General features: G+C 41.5%; 1 pseudogene; it reads left to right on the forward strand.

The window, feature by feature from the left end:
* The window catches only part of LOC112073283 (extracellular calcium-sensing receptor-like), a 30,347-nt pseudogene extending 12,402 nt beyond the window's left edge, over positions 1-17,945 (forward strand).
* The last annotated feature ends 4,689 nt before the right edge of the window (positions 17,946-22,634 follow it).

Consider the following 22,634-nt stretch of genomic DNA (forward strand, 5'->3'; position numbering starts at 1 on the left):
AAGTATGCAGACGCTGTGGAGATATTCGCCATCTTAGCTTCCAGCTTTGGCCTCCTGGTGGCGCTGTTTCGGCCAAAGTGTTACATCATCCTGCTGAGGCCAGAGGAAACAACAAGAAGGCTCTGATGGCCGTGCCACAACCAAGACATAGGGAGACTCTTAATTCCATTTTCCTTGATTCCTCACGTCCTCTCTCCTCGCCTCCTTCTCAAAACCCATTAGATCAGAAGGTTTGGAGGGCCGGGATATCTAACCTTRTCATTCATTGGGTTTTGAAAAGGAGACCGAGGAGAGAGGACACGAGGAATCACAGAAATTAAATTGAGATTCTCCCATAGGCTCAATACCYTAACAACAATTTACATTGAATTCCTCTCCTTGTCTTCTTCACTTCCTCTGTGCTGATCTGATATATGAACACTAGGTGGAGGTACAATGCCTGCTAGGGATTTGCTTCACACTATTTCAATGCAAAGAAAGGAAAGGAGACATGTATAGTAACAGAGTATGATGGTCTCAAATAGTTTGAAGTAGCTCCTTTTAGTTTGCACATCTCTTTTGTATTTTGATGGCTATAAATAAAATTTAATAAAATAGATTTTATCATTCTGTTAGTWTAAATGATTTCTTTCCTTGGGCTGTTAAGTAGGCTTTAGATTTATTTAATTTGTCTATGTGTGTGGCTTTAATCTTCTAAGGGATAGGTTATCCCCAATGAGTGGGTTTCTSCWTCGAAAAGCTTTCGATTGTATCATCACATCGMGTTGAACAGAATAACYTCCCTGTTCRTTCTAAAGGATTCTGCTGCCACACTCATTCAACCATGAATTAATTATTAATTAATGCAAATGTTCATTTAATAAAATATTCTGACTTTAAAGGAGTTGCTTGAATGTGTTTTTATTGAACTGTTGAAATTMACAAAGATATTTTACGAAAAAATGTCATATGGGATTAGAGAATTACCTCATATTATGTGAAAGAAATAACAACATTTTTCATTAACCGTATCTAATTTAATTGATTTTTTTTCAGAACTGAATTTCAGGGGAGAAATGATGCACCCCCAGTAGGTGRGTCCAAACTTTTGAGTCAAATACAAATCTTAGATTCAGCTATTAACTTCTTTGGTATAGGGGGCAGCATTTTKACTTTTGGATGAATTTCGTGCCCAGAGTGAACTGCCTCCTACTATGTCCCACATGCTAATATATGCATATTATATCATATTATTATACAGAACTCATATGGCAGGCAAAAACCTGAGAAAAAATCCAAACAGGAAGTAAAAATTCTGAGAGTGGTCGTTGTTAAAGTCACGCATGCAAGTTCGCTGAATATAATGATCTGTTTGCACTTCATACGCCTTCCACAGATGTCAACAGTCAGATAATTGGATGAGTTATGCCGGTTGTGTGACCAGATGGGAGGGATGAGTCAGTGGTCTGGCAGATTGCCAGTTCTTGGTCTCGCGCTTCCTCATGTTGTCACCTTGCGTCCATTACTTATACAGCCATGAGAATGCTTCGTTGGAACTTTATTGGATATAAATGATAACAACATCCTGAAGATATCGATGTCTCTACCTAATTTTGACATTATTATTCGACCTGGAATAGTACTTATTTGAAGTTCTGCGTCCCGTACCGGTTATGGGCCTGCCCCCCATGCTGCGCGCGAGGAGTATGTGACCACTGTACTACACATTGCTTTTGGCAACATGTGAGCAATATGGACATAAGTAGATGGCATTATCGAGACAGAAACAAGCGATTTATGTGGAACAGGATGCCGGCACTTGCATTGGATGAAGGAATTTCAAAGGTAAGGGAATATTTAGAGGTATCGGTATTCTGTTGATCTCCAACAGCGGAGACATTGTGTAATTCTGAGCCCGTCTCAGATTATTTGCAATGGTATGGCTTTTCCGAAAAGTAAAAAAAATCTGACACAGGCGGTTGCATTAATGCAACGCGGTGTGATTTGTTTAAATACTGTACCATAACAAACACTACGTTATACTGCGAGACGCGCCGCAAAAACGCGGATTATAGCACTCAACATTTTACAGCAGAAAATAAAAATACATCATAAATTGTTCTTACTTTTAACGAGCTTTCCATCAGAATCTGTACAGAGGAGTCCTGGTCAAGGAATAATCGTTGTTTGGTTTTTGAAGATCCTCGCACTGGTCGAATTCGTGCCAAATGCAGCCAATGTTGATGACGTTCCTAAATTTCTCTTCGGACGCAGAAAGGGAAAGCACTCAAAGCCCCAATAATACGTTAAATTAATTGATAAACGTGAAAAACATCTCTTACGATGTTAATCACATGTATCTAAATGAAAACATAGCCGGAGATATTAGCCGTGTATCGAACGCTTATGATAAGACATAGAGGAGCTTCTCGCGCCTAGTAGAGAAAGGACATTTGGAACACGTCATTCAAAAGCTCTTGTTCGTCCTCAGATCAAGCTAGACACCCATTCACCTTCCACTGCTGTTGACATCTAGTGGAAGGTTAGCAGTGCCATTGGCAATCCATAAATATAAGGCAGATTGAATATCGCAGAGCCCTGAACAGAGCCGTTCAAGATTTTCACTTCATTCTGGAAGTTTGCTGCCAAATAGGTTTCCGTTTAGCTCACAGATAATAATTCGAAACAGTAGAAAGCACTTTGAAGTTTTCGTCCAATAATAAAATGCTATATTGGCATGATCTAGAATACAGTAAGCGGTCCGTTTAGTATGGAGCACAAGTATTCTTTCAAAGGATAAGGCCCTAATAAGAAGGCCATTAACCTTACTATATACCCATCCCAGATCCGGGAGCATCCTCATCAAAAAAGCTGACGACCATAGCCTAGCCTAACGGACAGGATATCATATAAATATAATTTCATGAAATCACAAAGTCCAATACAGCAAATGAAAAGTATAACATCTTGTGAATCCAGCCATGCATTTCCGATTTTTAAAGTTTTACAGCGAAAACACAATATGATTATATTAGCTAACCACATATAGCCAATAGACTCAACCGCATATTTTCACCATGTTTCTACGCATAGGTAGCTATCACAAAACCGACCAAACAGAGATATAATTTTCACTAACCCAAGAAACAACTTCATAGATGATCAGTCTTATAACATGTTATACAATAAATTATGTTTTGTTCGAAAATGGCATATGAGGTATACAACTAGTTTACATTGCAGCTACCATCAGAAATATCACCAAAGCAGCCAGAATAATTACAGAGAGCAACGTGAAATAACAAATACTCATTCATAAAACATTTATGAAAAATACATGGTGTACAGCAAATGAAAGATAAACATCTTGTGAATCCAGCCATCATTTCAGATTTTAATGTTTTACAGCGAAAACACAATAAGCATATATTAGCTTACACCAATACCACACACACAAACATTATTAACCGCATAGATAGCATTCGCAAAAACCAGCAAAAGATATAAAATTAATCACTAACCTTGAACAACTTATCAGATACAGTCTTATAACATCAGGTATTCAATACACTTATGTTTTGTTCGAAAATGTGCATATTTAGAGCTGCAAACGTGTGATACATTGTGAAAATGTAGCAACATTTCCCAAATGTCAGAGCTATTTCGGACCACTCACCTAACTGACAAAGAACCATCATAAACTTTACATAAAAATACTTGTTGTATGGCAAATGAAAGATACACTGGTTCTTAACATAATCTTGAATAACGTTCCAACCGGAGAATTAAAGCTCACTCTCACGTGAACGCGCCAGTTCAATGCGTGGGCACCTCATGGCAGTGATTACCCCTTCAAATAGAGTCATCAGACTAAGTTCTATTGACTGTTGACATATAGTGGAAGCCGTAGGTGAAAACCAATCATATCTCTCTTTAATTCAATGAGAGCTTGGTTGAAAATATGACTCCCAGAAAAAATCCAAACAGGAAGTGGAACTTCTCAGGTTTTTGCCTGCCATATGAGTTCTGTTAATCTCACAGACTTAATTCAAACAGTTTTAGAGACGTTAGAGTGTTTTCTATCCAATACTAATAATAATATGCATTTATTAGCAACTGAGACTGAGGAGCTGGCCGTTTACAATGGGCACCTTTCATCCAAGCTACTCAATACTGCCCCTTCGGGCCATAAGAAGTTAAGTCGATAGTGCATGGTGAGTTATGTGGCTCTAGAAGGTTCTCAGGCCGAGAAAAAGCCTTGTCCATTTGCAATGACTTCAATTCATTTTGATCAATGCGAAAATGATGACATTTAGAAATGTCCCAGAAACACAAGAATAGGTGCTTTGAAACTGCCTCGGCCCATAGAGACGGAGCCTAAAGTTTCTGTCTGATAGCTCATTCAGGGACCCCGTAMCAACGCCGGGAAAAAGTGAACTTTCAGCACTAATTAAGGTCGCTGCTCGGGCTCCAAATGACCTATCGAGCCAAAACTCAGGGTCGCCTCAGCTAGGCCTACACATAATGTCAGTACTGGACCTGCAGCAAGAACGTGTTTTAAGTTTTTATTATGGTTTAATCAGAAGGCMCAGTGAATTTTGGCTGGTTCTGAAACATGAGATAGTTGGCTTCTAAACAAGTTGGACAAAGTGGGTTTGGTGTCAGTCTGTGTCAGTTTGGTGTCAGAATGATATCTTATTGACTGATGGACGTTGACTTGATGGCTGACTTTTGTCCGTTTGCAATAAGTTTAAACAGTGATGAACCATCACCAAATTGACAGGTTGAAATCAACACCAACGATCGATGGAGAGGCACCGCTATCACTGCCCGGCCATCCTGAGTTCAACGGGCTAGTCAATTGGGCATTCATGCAGTATATAGAGCATGTTAAAATTCGTGATGGTAAATGCCCATTGTAAGACATCTTTAAGAGTGTGTGTTTTCTAACTGTCGTCCAGTCCCTGCTGAGAGGCACAAGAGTTAGTGAAACAACCAGGTCTGACGATCTCTACTCAGCTTCATCATCTTCCTCTCTCCCTCCCCTCAGCGCAAAGAAAGAAAAGACAAAGAGAGTATAAAGGAGGAAGGAGAAGTAGAATGGAGGAAGAGCAGTAGATGGAAGGGAAGAGCAGGTAGAATGAGAGCAGGAGGTAGAATGGGGAAAGAGGCAGAGAGTAGAATGGAGGAAGAGGCTTGCATAGAATGGGGGAATAGGCAAAGGGAAGAATGGGGAAAGAGCATAGAGTTAAATGGGGAAGAGGACGGAAACACATGCACAGAAAAAAAATGCACAGTGACAACAGAGAGCAGAGTAGAATGGGAAAGAGGCAGGGAAGAATGGGGAAAGACAATGAGTAGAATGGGGAGAGGCAAAGGAGAATGGGAAAGAGGCATAGAGTGAATGGGGAAAGAGGCATAGCGTAGAATGGGGAAGAGGCATAGGGAAGAATGGGAAAGAGGCATAGGGAAGAATGGGGAAAGAGGCATAGCGTCGAATAGGGAAAGAGGAATAGGTAGAATGGAAAGAGGCATAGAGTAAATGGGGAAAGAGGCAGAGTAGAATGGGGAAGAAGGCTAGAGTTAAATGGGAAGAGGACGGAAACACATGCACAGAAAAAAACGCACAGTGACAACAGCATGGAAGTAAATGTGGGTCCATCAAAGTGACAGTTTACACCCCACCAGTGTCACCGTTCACCCCACCAATCACAGTTTACACCCCACAGTGGCATTATTTACACCCACAGCAGCACACAATATTACACCCCCATAATCACAGTTTACACCCACAGCATCACAGTTTACACCCACAGCATCACAGCTTACACCCCACAGCATCACAGTTTACACCCCACAGGCATCACAGCTTACACCCCAACAGCATCACAGTTTACAACCCACAATAGGAAATTCACAGTTTACACCCCACAGTATCACAGTTTAAATCCCACAGCATCGCAATTTACATCCCACAACATCACCGTTTAAACCCACAAGGAAGGGCATCACAGTTTACACCCACAGGGAAGAACATCACAGTTTACACCCCACACGGAAGAACATCACATAATACAATAAAACCAGATCAAACAGCTTTCACTGACACACTAAAGGTTAGGAGGCAGGCCATAACACACACACAGACACACACAACAACACAAACACACGCACACACCTCCACAAAATGACCCGCAAAACCACTCTTCTTAAACCTCTACACTGCACCGCGTCAAACTCATTCCATGGAGGGCCGAGTGTCTACGGGTTTTCGGTCCACCCTTGTACTTGATTGATGAATTAAGGTCACTAATTAGTAAGGAACTCCCCTCCCCTGGTTGTCTAGGTCTTAATTGAAAGGAAGAAACAAAAACCCGCAGACACTKGGCCCTCCATGGATTGAGTTTGACACCCCTGCTCTACAGGATGAGTGTCCCTAAACCTAGACTGTTGTTGCTAATGTAACTAGTATGACGTTGTAAACAACAGCCAACTTTCCGGGACATAGACWTATCTGATATGGGCAGAAAGCTTCAATTATTCTTAATCTAAATGTAGTGTCCAATTTACAGTAGCTTTTACAGTGAGAAAATACCATGCTCATCTTTGAGGAGAGTGCACAACAACAACAACTTTWATCATAGCAACTGGTTTGATACATTCACCTCTGAAGGTAAATAATGTACTTACATTCAGTAACTTTGCTCTGATTTGTCATCCTGAGGGTCCCAGAGATACAATGTCGCATAGTTTTGTTTGATAAAATACATTTTTATGTTCAAATGTAGGAACTGGGTTCTACAGTTTGACTCCACTGCTGTCTCTGGCTCCACACCCACCCCGCCCGGCCATCTAGATGTGTGAAAGTTAATGTATAAGCTAATGATCCATCATGTATGACATTTATGGGAGTATGTAAACTAAAAGATATATATTACCATAGCATTTTTATATGTTCTCTATAGTTAGGTACTTGAACAAGTATCAAATGACCAATTCGTCAGATTTTTGCAAACACCTGGCAGCCTTGATACAACATATTGTGCAGTAATGAAATTCTTCACTGGATTAGTCTGAAACTTTGTACACACACTGGTGCCATCTGGTGGCAAAAATCTAAATGACACCTAGAATCCTATTTGAAAGTATGGCCTTTCTCTTGCATTTCAAAGATGCATGTTTTTCTTTGTAATCTCTTTTACCAGATCTCCTAAATTAATTTCAAATTTCCACAAACTTCAAAGTGTTTCCTTTCAAATGGTAACAAGAATATGAATATGCATATTTTAAACCTCTTAAGGATCGTACCCATTTTTTCAATTTTCGCCTAAAATGACATACCCAAATCTAACTGCCTGTAGCTCAGGACCTGAAGCAAGGATATGCATATTCTTGYTATGTATATTCTCTCGCCTGCTTAAGCCGGTAGCCAGCTGCACCAATGTACAGCAAGAAACACCATTCACCTTATATCCTGGTCAGCCTGCAGTCACCCAGCCTACCACAAGGAGTTGCTACAGCACGATGAGCCAAGTAAAGACCCCCCCGGGCCTAACAGTTCCCTAACACGGATGACGCAGGGCCAATTGTGCCCTGTCCTATGGGACTCCCAGTCACCGCCATTCGAGACACAGCCTGGGATCGAACCCGGGTCTGTAGTGCACTACAATCACTACAATCCACCACAAGCACTACAATCCAGTGCGTTAGACCACTACACCACTCAGGAGGCCTGTACACACCTTTTTTATTAATATATTGTACATTTCATCCAAACACACATTTCATGTACACTATTTTTYACATTGCTTGTTCTAAAATTTGTATATTTCTTAATTCCTTGTTGTTGAGTGTATTGTTATCTATTACTGCACGGTTGCAACATAAGCATTTCATTACACCCACAATAACATTTAGCAAAATATGTGTACGCAACCAATCAAATTAGATGTTTTTATGTATTTGTGTGTCTCTCYATTCATCACAGCCTCATTATTAGCCTGCAGCTAGAGAACCCTTAACAGACACCGAGCAATAAACTGGTACATTTGTGAAGGACGGAGAGAGGGGGGAGAGGGGGAGAGAGGAAGTGAGAGAGAGAGAGAGATGGAGAGGGAGAGAGTGAGATAGAGGGAGAGGAAGCGGGAGAGGAAGCGGGAGAGGGAGAAGAACAGCTCACCTACAGGACACATGGTGGAATAACTTGGAGGTGTGTAATAGTTCTTTCAATTAAATTCAAAGTGTTTTATTGGCATGGGAATCATATGATCACATTGCCAAAGCAAGTGAAATAAACAAAAGTGAAATAAAAAATCTGACAAACTCACAAAAGTTTCAAAGGAACAGAGACATTTCAAATGTCATATTATGTCTATATACGGTGTTGTAACGATGTGCTAATAGTTAAAGTACAAAAGGGAAAATAAATAAACATGAATATTTATTTAGAATGATATTTATTCTTCACTGGTTTCCCTTTTCGTGTGGCAACAGTTCACATATTGTCTTTCTCTGACACTCCCACTTCACCCTCATTCAGGCTGCTATCTGCACAGCCTGGCTGGTTTCAGCCTCTCCAACTCCACACACAAACACGCGCTACCATATGATAAGATTGTATATGAGTGTGTGGTGGGGTCGGTAGCAGGGTTCGGAGCGTTGTTAGGCTACATCGGCCTCCTGGCGTTCCTTAGCTTCCTCTTGCCTTCCTGGCTAGGAATCTTCCAGACAACTTCAACGAGGCCAAGTTCATCACCTTCGCATGCTGATCTTCTGTGCGTGTGGATCTCCTTCATCCCTGCCTACATCAGCTCTCCTGGGAAGTAGCAGACGCTGTGGAGATATTCGCCATCTTAGCTTCCAGCTTTGGCCTCCTGGTGGCGCTGTTCGCCCAAAGTGTTACATCATCCTGCTGAGGCCAGAGAGGAACACCAAGAAGGCTCTGATGGGCCGTGCCACAACCAAGACATAGGGAGAATCTTAATTCCATTTCCTTGATTCCTCACGTCCTCTCTCCTCGCCTCTTCTCAAAACCATTAGATAGAAGGTTGGAGGCGGGATATCTAACCTTTCATTCATTGGGTTTTGAAAAGGAGACCGAGGAGAGGACACGAGGAATCACAGAAATTAAATTGAGATTCTCCCATAGGCTCAATACCTAACAACATTTAAATTGAATTCCTCTCCTTGTCTTCTTCACTCCTCTGTGCTGATCTGATATATGAAACACTAGGTGGAGGTACAATGCCTGCTAGGGATTTGCTTCACACTTTTCAATGCAAAGAAAGGAAAGGAGACATGTATAGTAACAGAGTATGATGGTCTCAAATAGTTTGAAGTAGCTCCTTTTAGTTTGCACATCTCTTTTGTATTTTGATGGCTATAAATAAAATTAAATAAAATAGATTTTATCATTCTGTTAGTTTTAAATGATTTCTTTTCCTTGGGCTGTTAAGTAGGCTTTAGATTATTTAATTTTGTCTATGTGTGTGGCTTTAATCTTCTAAGGGATAGGTTATCCCAATGAGTGGGTTTCTGCTTCGAAAAGCTTTCGATTGTTCATCACATGGGTTGAACAGAATAACTCCCTGTTCTTCTAAAGGATTCTGCTGCCACACTCATTCACCATAATTAATTATTAATTAATGCAAATGTTCATTTAATAAAATATTCTGACTTTAAAGGAGTTGCTTGAATGTGTTTTTATTGAACTGTTGAAATTTACAAAGATATTTTACGAAAAAATGTCATATGGGATTAGAGAATTACCTCATATTATGTGAAAGAAATAACAACATTTTTCATTAACCGTATCTAATTTAATTGATTTTTTTTCAGAACTGAATTTCAGGGGAGAAATGATGCACCCCCAGTAGGTGCGTCCAAACTTTTGAGTCAAATACAAATCTTAGATTCAGCTATTAACTTCTTGGTATAGGGGGCAGCATTTTCACTTTTGGATGAATTTCGTGCCCAGAGTGAACTGCCTCCTACTATGTCCCACATGCTAATATATGCATATTATATCATATTATTATACAGAACTCATATGGCAGGCAAAAACCTGAAAAAAATCCAAACAGGAAGTAAAAATTCTGAGAGTGGTCGTTGTTAAAGTCATCGCCTATTCAATTCCCTGTAATATATGGATCTGTTTGCACTTCATACGCCTTCCACTAGATGTCAACAGTCAGTAGAATGTGGAATGACGTTTATGCCGTGTTGTGGACCAGATGGGAGGGGAATGAGTCAGTGGTCTGGCAGATTGCCAGTTCTTGGTCTCGCGCTTTCCTCATGTTGTCACCTTGCTTCCATTACTTATACAGACATGAAAGAATGCTTCGGTTGGAACTTTATTGGATATAAATGATAACAACATCCTGAAGATTGATTCTCTACTAAATTTGACCAGTTTATTCGACCTGGAATATAACTTTTTGAAGTTTTCGTCCGACGTTTGCCTGCATCTGCGCGAGGTTTGACCACGTGACTACACATGCTAGCAACATTAGCAAATTGGACATAAGTAATGGACATTATCGAAACAAAACAACGATTTATTGTGGAACTAGGATCCTGGCATGCATTTTGATGAAGATAATCAAAGGTAAGGGAATATTTATGATGTAATTTCGTATTTCTGTTGACTCCAACATGCGGAGATAGTTGTGTATTTCTGAGCGCCGTCTCAGATTATTGCATGGTATGCTTTTCCTAAAGTTAAAAAAAATCTGACACAGCGGTTGCATTAATGCAACCGCTGTGTTGATTTTTTAAATAACTTTACCATAACAAACAGCCTTACGTTATAGCGAGACAGCGCCCGCCAAAACGAGCGGATTAATAGGACTCAACATTTTACACAGAAATACAAAATAACATCATAAATTGTTCTTTACTTTTTACTGAGCTTCCATCAGATCTTGTACAAGGAGTCGCTTGGTCAAGAATAATCGTTGTTTGGTTTTAGAATGTCCTTTTTCCTGTCGAATTCGTGCCACAATGCTAGCCATGTTGATGCGTTCCAAATTTCTTCGACGCAGAGAACGGAAACCTCCAAAGTCCCAATAACGTTAAATTATCTGATAAAACTCGGTTGAAAAAACATTCTTTACGATGTTATTATCACATGTATCAAAATAAAATCATAGCCGAGATATTAGCCGTGTATACCGAACGTTATCATAAGACAATATGGAGCAGCTTCCGCGCCTAGGTAGAGAAAGGAAATTCTGGACACGTCATTCCAAAAGCTTTTGTTCGACTCAGATCAAGCTAGACACCCCATTCACCTTCCACTGCCTGTTGACATCTAGTGGAAGGTGTATGCAGTGCCATGCATATCCATAAATATAGGCAATTGAATAGGCAGGCCCTGAAACAGAGCCTCGTTCAGATTTTTCACTTCTGTCTGGAAGTTTGCTGCCAAATGAGTTCTGTTTTACTCACAGCATATATTCAAAACAGTTTTAGAAACTTGAGAGTGTTTCTGTCCATAATAATAAAATTGCTATTGTATGATCTGAATAGAGTACAGCCGTTTAAATTGGGCACGATTTCTTCCAAAGTGAAACAGCGCCCCTATTAAGAAGAATTAACCTTTACTAATACCCATCCCGGATCCGGGAGCATCCTCATCAAAAAAGCTGACGAGCATAGCCTAGCCTAACGGGACAGGATTCAATATAATATAATTTCATGAAATCACAAGTCAATACAGCAAATAAAAGATAACATCTTTGATCCAGCCATCATTTCCGATTTTTTAAATGTTTTACAGCGAAAACACAATATGTATTATATTAGCTAACCACAATAGCCAAAGACTCAACCGCATATTTCACCATGTTTCTACCGCGCATAGGTAGCTATCACAAAACCGACCAAATAGAGATATAATTAGTCACTAACCCAGAAACAACTTCTCAAGATGACAGTCTTATAACATGTATACAATAAATTTATGTTTTTGTTCGAAAATGTGCATATTTGAGGTATAATCATAGTTTTACATTGCAGCTACATCAGAAATATCACCAAAGCAGCCAGAATAATTACAGAGAGCAACGTGAAATAACAAATACTCATCATAAAACATTTATGAAAAATACATGGTGTACAGCAAATGAAAGATAAACATCTTGTGAATCAGCCATCATTTCAGATTTTTTAAGTGTTTTACAGCGAAAACACAATATAGCATTATATTAGCTTACCACAATAGCCACACACATACAACGCATTAATTCACCGCATAGATAGCATTCGCAAAAACAGCAAAAGATATAAAATTAATCACTAACCTTGAACAACTTCATCAGATGACAGTCTTATAACATCAGGTTATACAATACACTTATGTTTTGTTCGAAATGTGCATATTTAGAGCTGCAACCGTGGTTATACATTGTGAAAATGTAGCAACATTTCCCCCAGAATGTCAGAGCTATTTGGACACTCACCTAATCTGACCAAAGAACTCATCATAAACTTTATAAAAATACTTGTTGTATGGCAAATGAAAGATACCCTGGTTCTTAACATACATCTTGAATAACGTTCCAACCGGAGAATTAAAGCTCACTCTCACGTGAACGCGCCAGTTCAATGCGTGGGCACCTCATGGAGTGATTACCCCTTCAAATTAGAGTCATCAGACTAAGTTCTTATGACTGTTGACATCTAGTGGAGCCGTAGGAAGTGAAAACCCAATCATAATCTCTCTTTATATTCAATGAGAGCTTGGTTGAAAATATGGCACCCCCAGAAAAAATCCAAACAGGAAGTGGAACTTCTCAGGTTTTTGCCTGCCATATGAGTTCTGTTAATCTCACAGACTTAATTCAAACAGTTTTAGAGACGTTAGAGTGTTTTTCTATCCAATACTAATAATAATATGCATTTATTAGCAACTGAGACTGAGGAGCTGGCCGTTTACACAATGGGCACCTTTCATCCAAGCTACTCAATACTGCCCCTTCGGGCCATAAGAAGTTAAGTCGTAGTGCATGGTGAGTTTGTGGCTCTAGAAGGTTTCTCAGCCGAGAAAAAGCCTTGTCCATTTGCAATGACTTCAATTCATTTTGATCATGCGAAAATGATGACATTTAGAAATGTCCCAGAAACACAGAATAGGTGCTTTGAAACTGCTCGGCCCCATAGAGACGGAGCCAAAGTTTCTGTCTGATAGCTCATTCAGGACCCCGTATCAACGCCGGGAAAAAGTGAACTTTCAGCACTAATTAAGGTCGCTGCTCGGGCTCCAAATGACCTATCGAGCCAAAACTCAGGGTCGCCTCAGCTAGGCCTACACATAATGTCAGTACTTGGACCTGCAGCTAGAACGTGTTTTAAGTTTTTATTATGGTTTAATCAGAAGGCGCAGTGAATTTTGGCTGGTTCTAACACATGAGATAGTTGGCTTCTAAACAAGTTGGACAAAGTGGGTTTTGGTGTCAGTCTGTGTCATTTGGTGTCAGAATGATATCTTATTGACTGATGGACGTTGACTTGATGCTGACTTTTGTCCGTTTGCAATAAGTTTAAACAGTGATGAACATCACCAAATTGACAGTTGAAATCAACACCAACGATCGATGGAGAGGCACCGCTATCACTGCCGGCCATCCTGAGTTACACGGCTAGTCAATTGGGCATTTCTGCAGTATATAAGCATGTAAATTCGTGATGGTAAATGCCATTGTAAGACATCTTTAAGAGTCGTGTGTTTTCTAACTGTCGTCCAGTCCCTGCTGAGAGCACCAGAGTTAGTGAAAACAACCAGGTCTGACAGATCTCTACTCAGCTTCAATCATCACTTCCTCTTCCTCTCCCCTACAGCAGAAAGAAAAGACAAAGAGAGTATAAGGAGGAAGGAGAAGTAGAATGGAGGAAGAGGCAGAGTAGAATGGAGGAAGAGGCAGGTAGAATGGAGGAAGAGCAGAGGTAGAATGGGGAAAGAGGCAGGAGTAGAAGGAGGAAGAGGCTTAGCATAGAATGGGAAATAGGCAAAGGGAAGAATGGGGGAAAGAGGCATGAGTTAAATGGGGAAGAGGACGAAACACATGCACAGAAAAAAAATGCACAGTGACAACAGAGCAGAGTAGAAGGGGAAAGAGGCAGGGAAGAATGGGGAAAGAGCATAGAGTAGAAGGGGGAAAGAGGCAAAAGGGAATGGGAAAGAGGGCATAGAGTAGAATGGGAAAGGCATGCGTAGAATGGGGAAGAGGCATAGGGAAGAATGGGAAAGAGGCATAGGAAGAATGGGGAAAGAGGCATAGCGTAGAAATGGGGAAAAGAGGCATAGCGTAGAATGGGGAAGAGGCATAGAGTAAATGGGGAAAGAGGCAGAGTAGAATGGGGAAGAAGGCATAGAGTTAAATGGGGAAGAGGACGGAAACACATGCACAGAAAAAAACGCACAGTGACAACAGCATGGAAGTAAATGTGGTGTCCATCAAAGTGACAGTTTACACCCACAGTGTCACCGTTTACACCCCCACACAATCACAGTTTACACCCCACAGTGGCATTATTTACACCCCACAGCAACACAATATTTACACCCCATATATCACAGTTTACAACCCACAGCATCACAGTTTACACCCCACAGCATCACAGCTTCCACCCACAGCATCACAGTTTACACCCACAGCATCACAGCTTCACCCCACAGCATCCAGTTAAACCCACAATAGGAAATCATCACAGTTTACACCCCACAGTATCACAGTTTAAACTCCACGCATCGCAATTTACATCCCCACAACATCACCAGTTTAAACCCACAAGGAGGGCATCACAGGTTTACACCCACAGGGAAGAACATCACAGTTTACACCCCACACGGAAGAACATCACATAATACAATACAATACCAGATCAAACAGCTTTCACTGACACACTAAGGGTTAGGAGGCAGGCCATAAACACCACACAGACACACACAACACACAACACACACGCACACACCTCCACAAATGACCCGCAAAACCACTCTTCTTAAACCTCTACACACAGAGCTGCAGAGGATCGTGGGAGAGATCAAGAGCTCCTCTGCTCGTGTGGTGGTGGTGTTCTCCAATGAGGCCTACCTGCTCCCTCTGGTGGACGAGGTTCAGAGATGCATTAAAATTCCCAGTTGATCTAAAATAACACTTACTATACATTCACATTTTAGTATCAGAGGCTTTAATCCAGAGAGATTTACACTTAATAATAATAATATTAGTAATACCATTTAGCAGATGCTTTTATCCAAAGCGAGTTACAGTCAGTGATGTGTGATTATATTTTACGTATGGGTGACCCTGGACAGTTAGTTACTGCATCCATCCTAAGTTATCTAGGGGGGGGAACCACATATCACAGTCATAGTAAGTACATTTTATCCTGAATAAAGTATCAGCAAATACATTCTACAGCCCTAAATACAGCCAAAATAGCTGTAGGATGTTACCCCTCAAACACAAACAGCAGTGTATAAAAGTATTACAGCATATTACCATTGTGGTGTTCTTGATACCAAGATTATAAAATATAAAACCCGTTTTACAAGGTGGTGGTGCAGAATGTGAAGGGTCTCCAGTGGATCGCCAGTGAAGCCTGGACCACCTCCTCTGTGTTTCACACCCCCCGTCTCATGCCCTACCTGGGGGGTACCCTGGGTATCGCCATCCGTCGTGGAGAGATACCCGGACTCAGGGACTACCTGCTTAGCATCCGCCCTGACGACCAACCTGCCAATAACCCCGGAAACAATATGGTGAAGTAGTTTGTTGTCTTTTAACTCCAACCTTATAATTACTTTATACATTATGTTTAAAACATTTAAAAAGGATACTTTGCCTATAAATACTACAATACTGAAGAAAAAAACGAGTTTCCTCTATAACATTTCCTTCTCTGCTCTGYTAAGGTGAGACAGTTCTGGGAGGCTGTGTTTGGGTGCAGGTTGGAGCCCCCAGCAGGTTGGGTGGAGGCTGGGGGTGATGTATGTACAGGTCAGGAGGACCTGAGGGATGTGGAGACTAACTATGGGGACGTGTCTGAGCTCAGGCCGGAGTATAACGTGTATAAGGCAGTGTACGCCCTGGCCCATGCCCTGCATGACCTACTGCAGTGTGTGCCAGGGAGAGGACCTTTCAGTGGGCACTGCTGTGCCAGCCTACAGAGACTGGAGCCCTGGCAGGTGGGACACACACACACACACTTACACACAAACAGATGCAGACGTACACTTTGCCAACTGTTTACTTCTGTTTCCTGTTTTCTTAGTCAAGGTCCCCTGACTACATACTGTCTTTTGTCTACATAATCTCCTCCTCTTTCCTCTCTTCCCTCTGTTCCCTCCATCCCTCCATCCCCCTCCTCTGACCAGCTGGTCCATTACCTGGAGAGGGTTAACTTCACCARAGGGTTTGGCGATCGCGTTTCTTTCGATGATAACGGGGACGCCCTGGCCATCTATGACATCTTGAACTGGGCGTGGCTCCAGGACGGGAGCGTGCAGGTAGAGACTGTGGGTGTGATCGACGAATCAGCCCCCGCAGGACAAGAGCTGACACTGGACGAGGACAGAATTTTCTGGAACTTTGAGTCAAGAAAGGTTATTTAAAAAGTTATACATTTATATAGCAAATTTCACTACTGCAACAGAAACAGTGTAAACTTATAACAGTGGAGGGCAAAGAAGCATTAAATATGGGTGTGTAAATATGGGAGTATAAAAGTCTGATATTCTCCCTCCTAGGAAGTCATTGTAAATTAGAATGTGTTCTTTAACTGGCTTGCCTAGTTAAATAAAAGTAAAATTCCCCCTCACCTTTGCCCTTATAGCCCCCACGATCAGTGTGCAGTGAGAGCTGTCCCCCAGGCACCCGTGTAGCCAGGAAGAAGGGGGAGCCTGTCTGCTGCTTCGACTGCATCTCCTGTGCTGAGGGAGAGATCAGCAACACCACAGGTCAGTGAACTGAATATCATTTAATGAATTTGAGGGTGGTTTGGGGCTGATGAAACGGTTTTCCACATTTGCTTTGTCTGTCTTCCTGTCAGACTCGGCCAAGTGCTCGAGATGTCCAGAGGACTTCTGGTCCAACCCGGAGCGTGARCTCTGCGTCCCTAAGGGGGTTGAGTTCCTCTCCTACCAGGAATCACTGGGCATCTCCTTGATGACAGCCTCGTTGCTAGGAGCCCTCATCTGTGCAGTGGTCCTCGGAATCTTCACCCGCTACCGGAACACGCCTGTTGTCAAGGCCAACAACTCTGAGCTGAGCTTCCTGCTTCTGCTGTCACTCAAACTCTGCTTCCTGTGCTCGCTGCTGTTCATTGGCCGGCCCCGGCTGTGGACSTGTCAGCTGAGGCATGCAGCATTTGGTATCAGCTTTGTTCTCTGTGTCTCCTGTATACTGGTGAAGACAATGGTGGTGCTGGCTGTGTTTAGGACCTCTAAGCCCGGGGGCAATGCCAGCCTGAAGTGGTTTGGTGCTGGGCAGCAGAGAGGAACAGTCCTGGTTCTCACCTCATTCCAGGCTGCTATCTGCACAGCCTGGCTGGTTTCAGCCTCTCCAACTCCACACAAAAACACGCGCTACCATAWTGATAAGATTGTATATGAGTGTGTGGTGGGGTCGGTAGCAGGGTTCGGAGCGTTGTTAGGCTACATCGGCCTCCTGGCGTTCCTTAGCTTCCCTCTGGCTTTCCTGGCTAGAATCTTCCAGACAACTTCAACGAGGCCAAGTTCATCACCTTCAGCATGCTGATCTTCTGTGCTGTGTGGACTTCCTTCTCCCTGCCTACTCAGCTCTCCTGGGATGTACGCAGACGCTGTGGAGATATTCGCCATCTTAGCTTCCAGCTTTGGCCTCCTGGTGGCGCTGTTCGGCCCAAAGTGTTACATCATCCTGCTGAGGCCAGAGAGGAACACCAAGAAGGCTCTGATGGGCCGGGCCACAACCAAGACATAGGGAGAAACTTCATTCATTTCATTGATTCTCACGTCCTCTCTCCTCGTTTTCTTCTCAAAACCCATTAGATAGAAGGTAGGAGGGCGGATATCTAACCTTCTCATTCATTGGGTTTTGAAAAGAGACCGAGGAAGAGGACACGAGGAATCACAGAAATTAAATTGAGATTCTCCCATAGGCTCAATACCATAACAACAGTTTACATTGGATCCTCTCCTTGTCTTCTTCACGACTCTGTGCTGATCTGATATATGTGAACACTAGGTGGAGGTACATGCCTGCTAGGGATTTCTTCACACTCTTTCAATGCAAAGAAAGGAAAGGAGACATGTATAGTAACAGAGTATGATTGGTCTCAAATAGTTTGAAGTAGCTCCTTTTAGTTTCCATCTTCTGTTTGTAGTTTGATGGCATAAATAAATTATATAAATCAATAAAGATATTTATCGTTCTGTTAGTACCCTGGTAATGTGTAATTGATTATAATGATGATGTTCTGTGACTAAATTATATCACATAATAAATGATTTCTTTCCTGGGCTGTTAAGTAGGCTTTAGATTGATTTCATGTGTTGTGTGTGTGGCTTATTATCTTCTAAGGGATAGGTTATCCCCATGAGTGGGTTTCTGCATCGAAAAGCTTTCGATTGTATCATCACATGGTGTGGAACATCATAACTTCCCTGTTCCTTCTAAAGGATCTGCTGCCACACTCATTCACCAATTAATTAATTATTCATTAATGCACATGTTAATTTAATAAAAATTCTGACTTAAAGGAGTTGCTTGAATGTGTTTTTATTGAACGTTGAAATTACAACGATAGTTTATCAAAATATCAGGAAACTGTGTCATATGGGAAAAAGAATTACACACCTCATAAAATATGAAAGGAATGAACAACATTTTTAATATAACCATATCTAATTAAAATGATTGGTTTTCAGAACTGAATTTCAGGGAGAAATGGATGTCATTAAAGTCTATTGATGATGGTAAAGAAGAGTCATGTTGTGATTCAGAGGAAGATTTACTAAGTGGTGACTCACTGTTGATTCAATGTAGACTCACTGTTGACTCACTATTGAATCATTAGAAACATACAATTCCAGCAGGTAGGAATGTCCTGTTCATTAGGTATTGTCTGTTAAATAAATAACTTGCTTGTAAATATTAAACAATGTTATCATGTCATTCTTTGTTAAGTATTTAACATACAAAACAATATGAGATGGTGTGATTAACTAAACACAATGAAGACTATATTTGGATATCATGTATTTCTTGGTGGTTTCTAATTGGACATCATGTGTTTCTTGGTGGTTTCTAATTAAACATCATGTGTTTCTTGGTGGTTCTAATTGGACATCATGTGTGTTTCTTTGGTTTCTAATTGGACATCATGTGGGTTTCTTTGTTGTTTCTAATTTGGACCATCAAACTGTGCTTTACGCTTTGTGTATATCTAATTGGACATCATGTGTTTCTTGGTGGTTTCTAATTGGACATCATGTGTTTCTTGGTGGTTTCTAATTGGACATCATGTGTTTCTTGGTGGTCCAATTGGTGTTTCTTGGTTTCTCTCTGGTCTCAGGAGGATGATGTAACACTTTGGCGCGAAGATGCAGAGCAGTAACCCAAAGCTGYAAGCTAAGACGGCGAATATCTCCACAGCGTCTGCGTACTTCCCAGGAGAGCTGATGTAGGCAGGGGTGAATGAAATCCACACAGCACAGAAGATCAGCATGCTGAAGGTGATGAGCTTGGCCTCGTTGAAGTTGTCTGGGAGTTTCCTGGCCAGGAAGGCTAAGAGGAGACAGAGGGAGGCCGACACGCCCACACAGAGGGACGCCCAATGAACACCAACGAACACAGGAAGCAGAGCTTGAGTGACAGGAGAAGCAGCAAGCTCAGCTCCGAGTTGTTGGCCCGCACCTGGAAGGGTTACACATACATYGTACCATAGAAGAATTCTCAATTTGATCCCATTCAACACTTTAATAAAGCTCTTACCAGAGGGGTGTGGCGGTGGTACACAAAGAACATAAACACAGCCACTGTTGACACAGTGCCGCACACGGCAACAGTGGTCAGGGTGACGCCCATGACGTCGTTGAAAGAGAGGAACTCGAGCTGACGAGGGACGCAGGCGGTCCGATGGCTGTTGGACCAGAACTCCAGAGGACAGCGGTCACATTGCATAGAGCCTGGGAGATTGAACTAATTACTATAATGACTGAAAAGTATCATTCATTATTCAGTCTAATAAGTCTTTAAACTTTTTGAGGATCTCGACAACTTCCGGTGAAATTGCAGAGCGCGGAATTCTTTACGGCAAAAGCGATTATCTGAGGACAGCACCCCACACACAAAAGCATTAAAAGCACTGCATTCACCCTCAAAACAGCCTCATTTCGTTGGGGGCATGGACTCTACAAGGTGTCGAAAGCATTCCACAGGGATGCTGGTCCATGTTGACTCCAATGCTTCCCACAGTTGTGTCAAGTTGGCTGGATGTCCTTTGGGTGGTTGATCAGTCTTGATACACACGGGTAACTATTGAGCGTGAAAAACCCAGCAGCATTGCAGTTCTTGACACAAACGGGTGTGCCTGGCACCTACTACCATACCACGTTCACAATCTTTTGTCTTGCACATTCACCCTCTGAATGGCCAATATACACAATCCATGTCTCAATTTTCTCAAGGCTTAAAAAATATTTAAGCTGTCATCATTGGAAAGAGTGGCTACTTTGAAGAATCTCAAAAATAAAATATATTTTGATTTGTTTAACCATTTTTTGGTTACTACATGATTCATGTGTTTATTCATAATTTTGATGTCTTCACTATTATTCTACAATGTAGAAAAATAGAAAAAAGAAACAAAAACCTTTGAATGAGTAGGTGTGTCCAAACTTTTGACTCAAATACAAATCTTACATTCAGCTATTAAAGACTACCAAAACCCACTGGATTCTCRGATTACACTGAATGAACTACAAGACAAAATACAATCCCTAACAACCCAAAAAGGCCTGTGGGGTTGACTGTATCCTAAATGAAATGATAAAATATACAAACCACAAATTCCAATTGGCTATACTTAAACTCTAACATCATCCTCTGTTCTGGAAAATTTCCCAATATTTGGAACCAAGGAATGATCACTCCAATCCACAAAAGTGAAGACAAATTTGACTCCAATAACTACCGTGGGATATGCGTCAACAGCAACCTTGGGAAAATCCTCTGCATTATCGTAAACAGCAGACTCTTACATTTCCTACATAAGGAACGCCGATGGTGTTTCAACAAAGTTATAGATCAAGCTGCAGCATGTTCAGACGAATCCGTTAAGGCGGGTTTTGGAGCTCTATGTGATTTCTGTGATTTTCTGAACTCACACACAAACACACACAAACACACACACACACACACACACACACAGTCAATGCGGAGTGACACAGTGTGAGGCTTACAGATACACAGAGCCTGCAATAGTTACCTGCGTTCAAACTATCAACCTGTTCGTCAGACCTATAGCTCTGAAACTTTATATACATGTTCTAGAGCTTAGGTTGATAGTGCACAGTGAGCTATGTGGCTCTAGAAGGTTCTCAGGCCGATAAACAGCCTTGTACATTTGCAATGACTTCAATTCATTTTGATCAACGCGAAAATGACGACATTTAGAAAAGTCCCAGAATCACAAGAGTAGGTGCATTGAAACTGTCTCGGGCCATAGAGACAGACCCTAAAGTTCCTGTACGATAGCTCATTCGGGAACATCTTAGAAACGCCCCGAAAAAGTGAAGTTTCAAAATAAGGTCGCTGCTTGGGCTCGTCTTCCTCTTCCTCTCTCCCCTACAGCAAGAAGAAAAGACAGAAAGAGTGTGAACGAGGAAGGAGAAGTAGAATGGAGGAAGAGGCCGAGTAGAATGGAGGAGGAGGCAGAGTAGAATGGAGGAAGAGGCAGAGTAGAATGGAGGAAGAGGCAGAGAGTAGAATGGAGGAAGAGGCAGAGAGTAGAATGGAGGAAGAGACAGAGTAGAATGGAGGAAGAGGCAGAGTAGAATGGGGAAAGACAGCGAAAACACAATATGTATTTCTATTAGCTAACCACAATAGCCAAACACACAACCGCATATTTTCACCAATGTTTCCATCGCATAGTAGTTTTCACAAAACCGAAAATAGAGATAATGAATCACTAACTTTGGACAACTTCATCAGATGACAGTCTTATAACATCATGTTATATCAGTACATTTATGTTTAGTTCGAAAAATGTGCATATTTATAGCTGCAAATCGTGGTTATACATTGTGAACACGTAGCAACATTTCCCAGAAGTGTCCAGAGTATTTTGGACACTCACCTAATCTGACCAAAGACATTTCATCATAAATTTACATAAATACTTGTCGTATGGCAAATGAAAGATACACTGGTTCTTAATGCAACGCGCTGTGTCATTATTTTAAAAAAACTTTAGGAAAAGCATACCATGCACTAATCTGAGACGGCGCTCAGAAATACACAACATTTCTCCGCCATGTTGGAGTCACAGAAATACGAATTACATCATAAATATTCCCTTACTTTGATTATCTTCTTCAGAATGCAGTGCCAGGAATCCTAGTTCCACAATAATCGTTGTTTGTGCGATAATGTCCATTACTTATG

Source organism: Salvelinus sp. IW2-2015, unplaced genomic scaffold, assembly GCF_002910315.2.
Source record: "Salvelinus sp. IW2-2015 unplaced genomic scaffold, ASM291031v2 Un_scaffold2207, whole genome shotgun sequence".
Lineage (NCBI taxonomy): Eukaryota > Metazoa > Chordata > Actinopteri > Salmoniformes > Salmonidae > Salvelinus > Salvelinus sp. IW2-2015.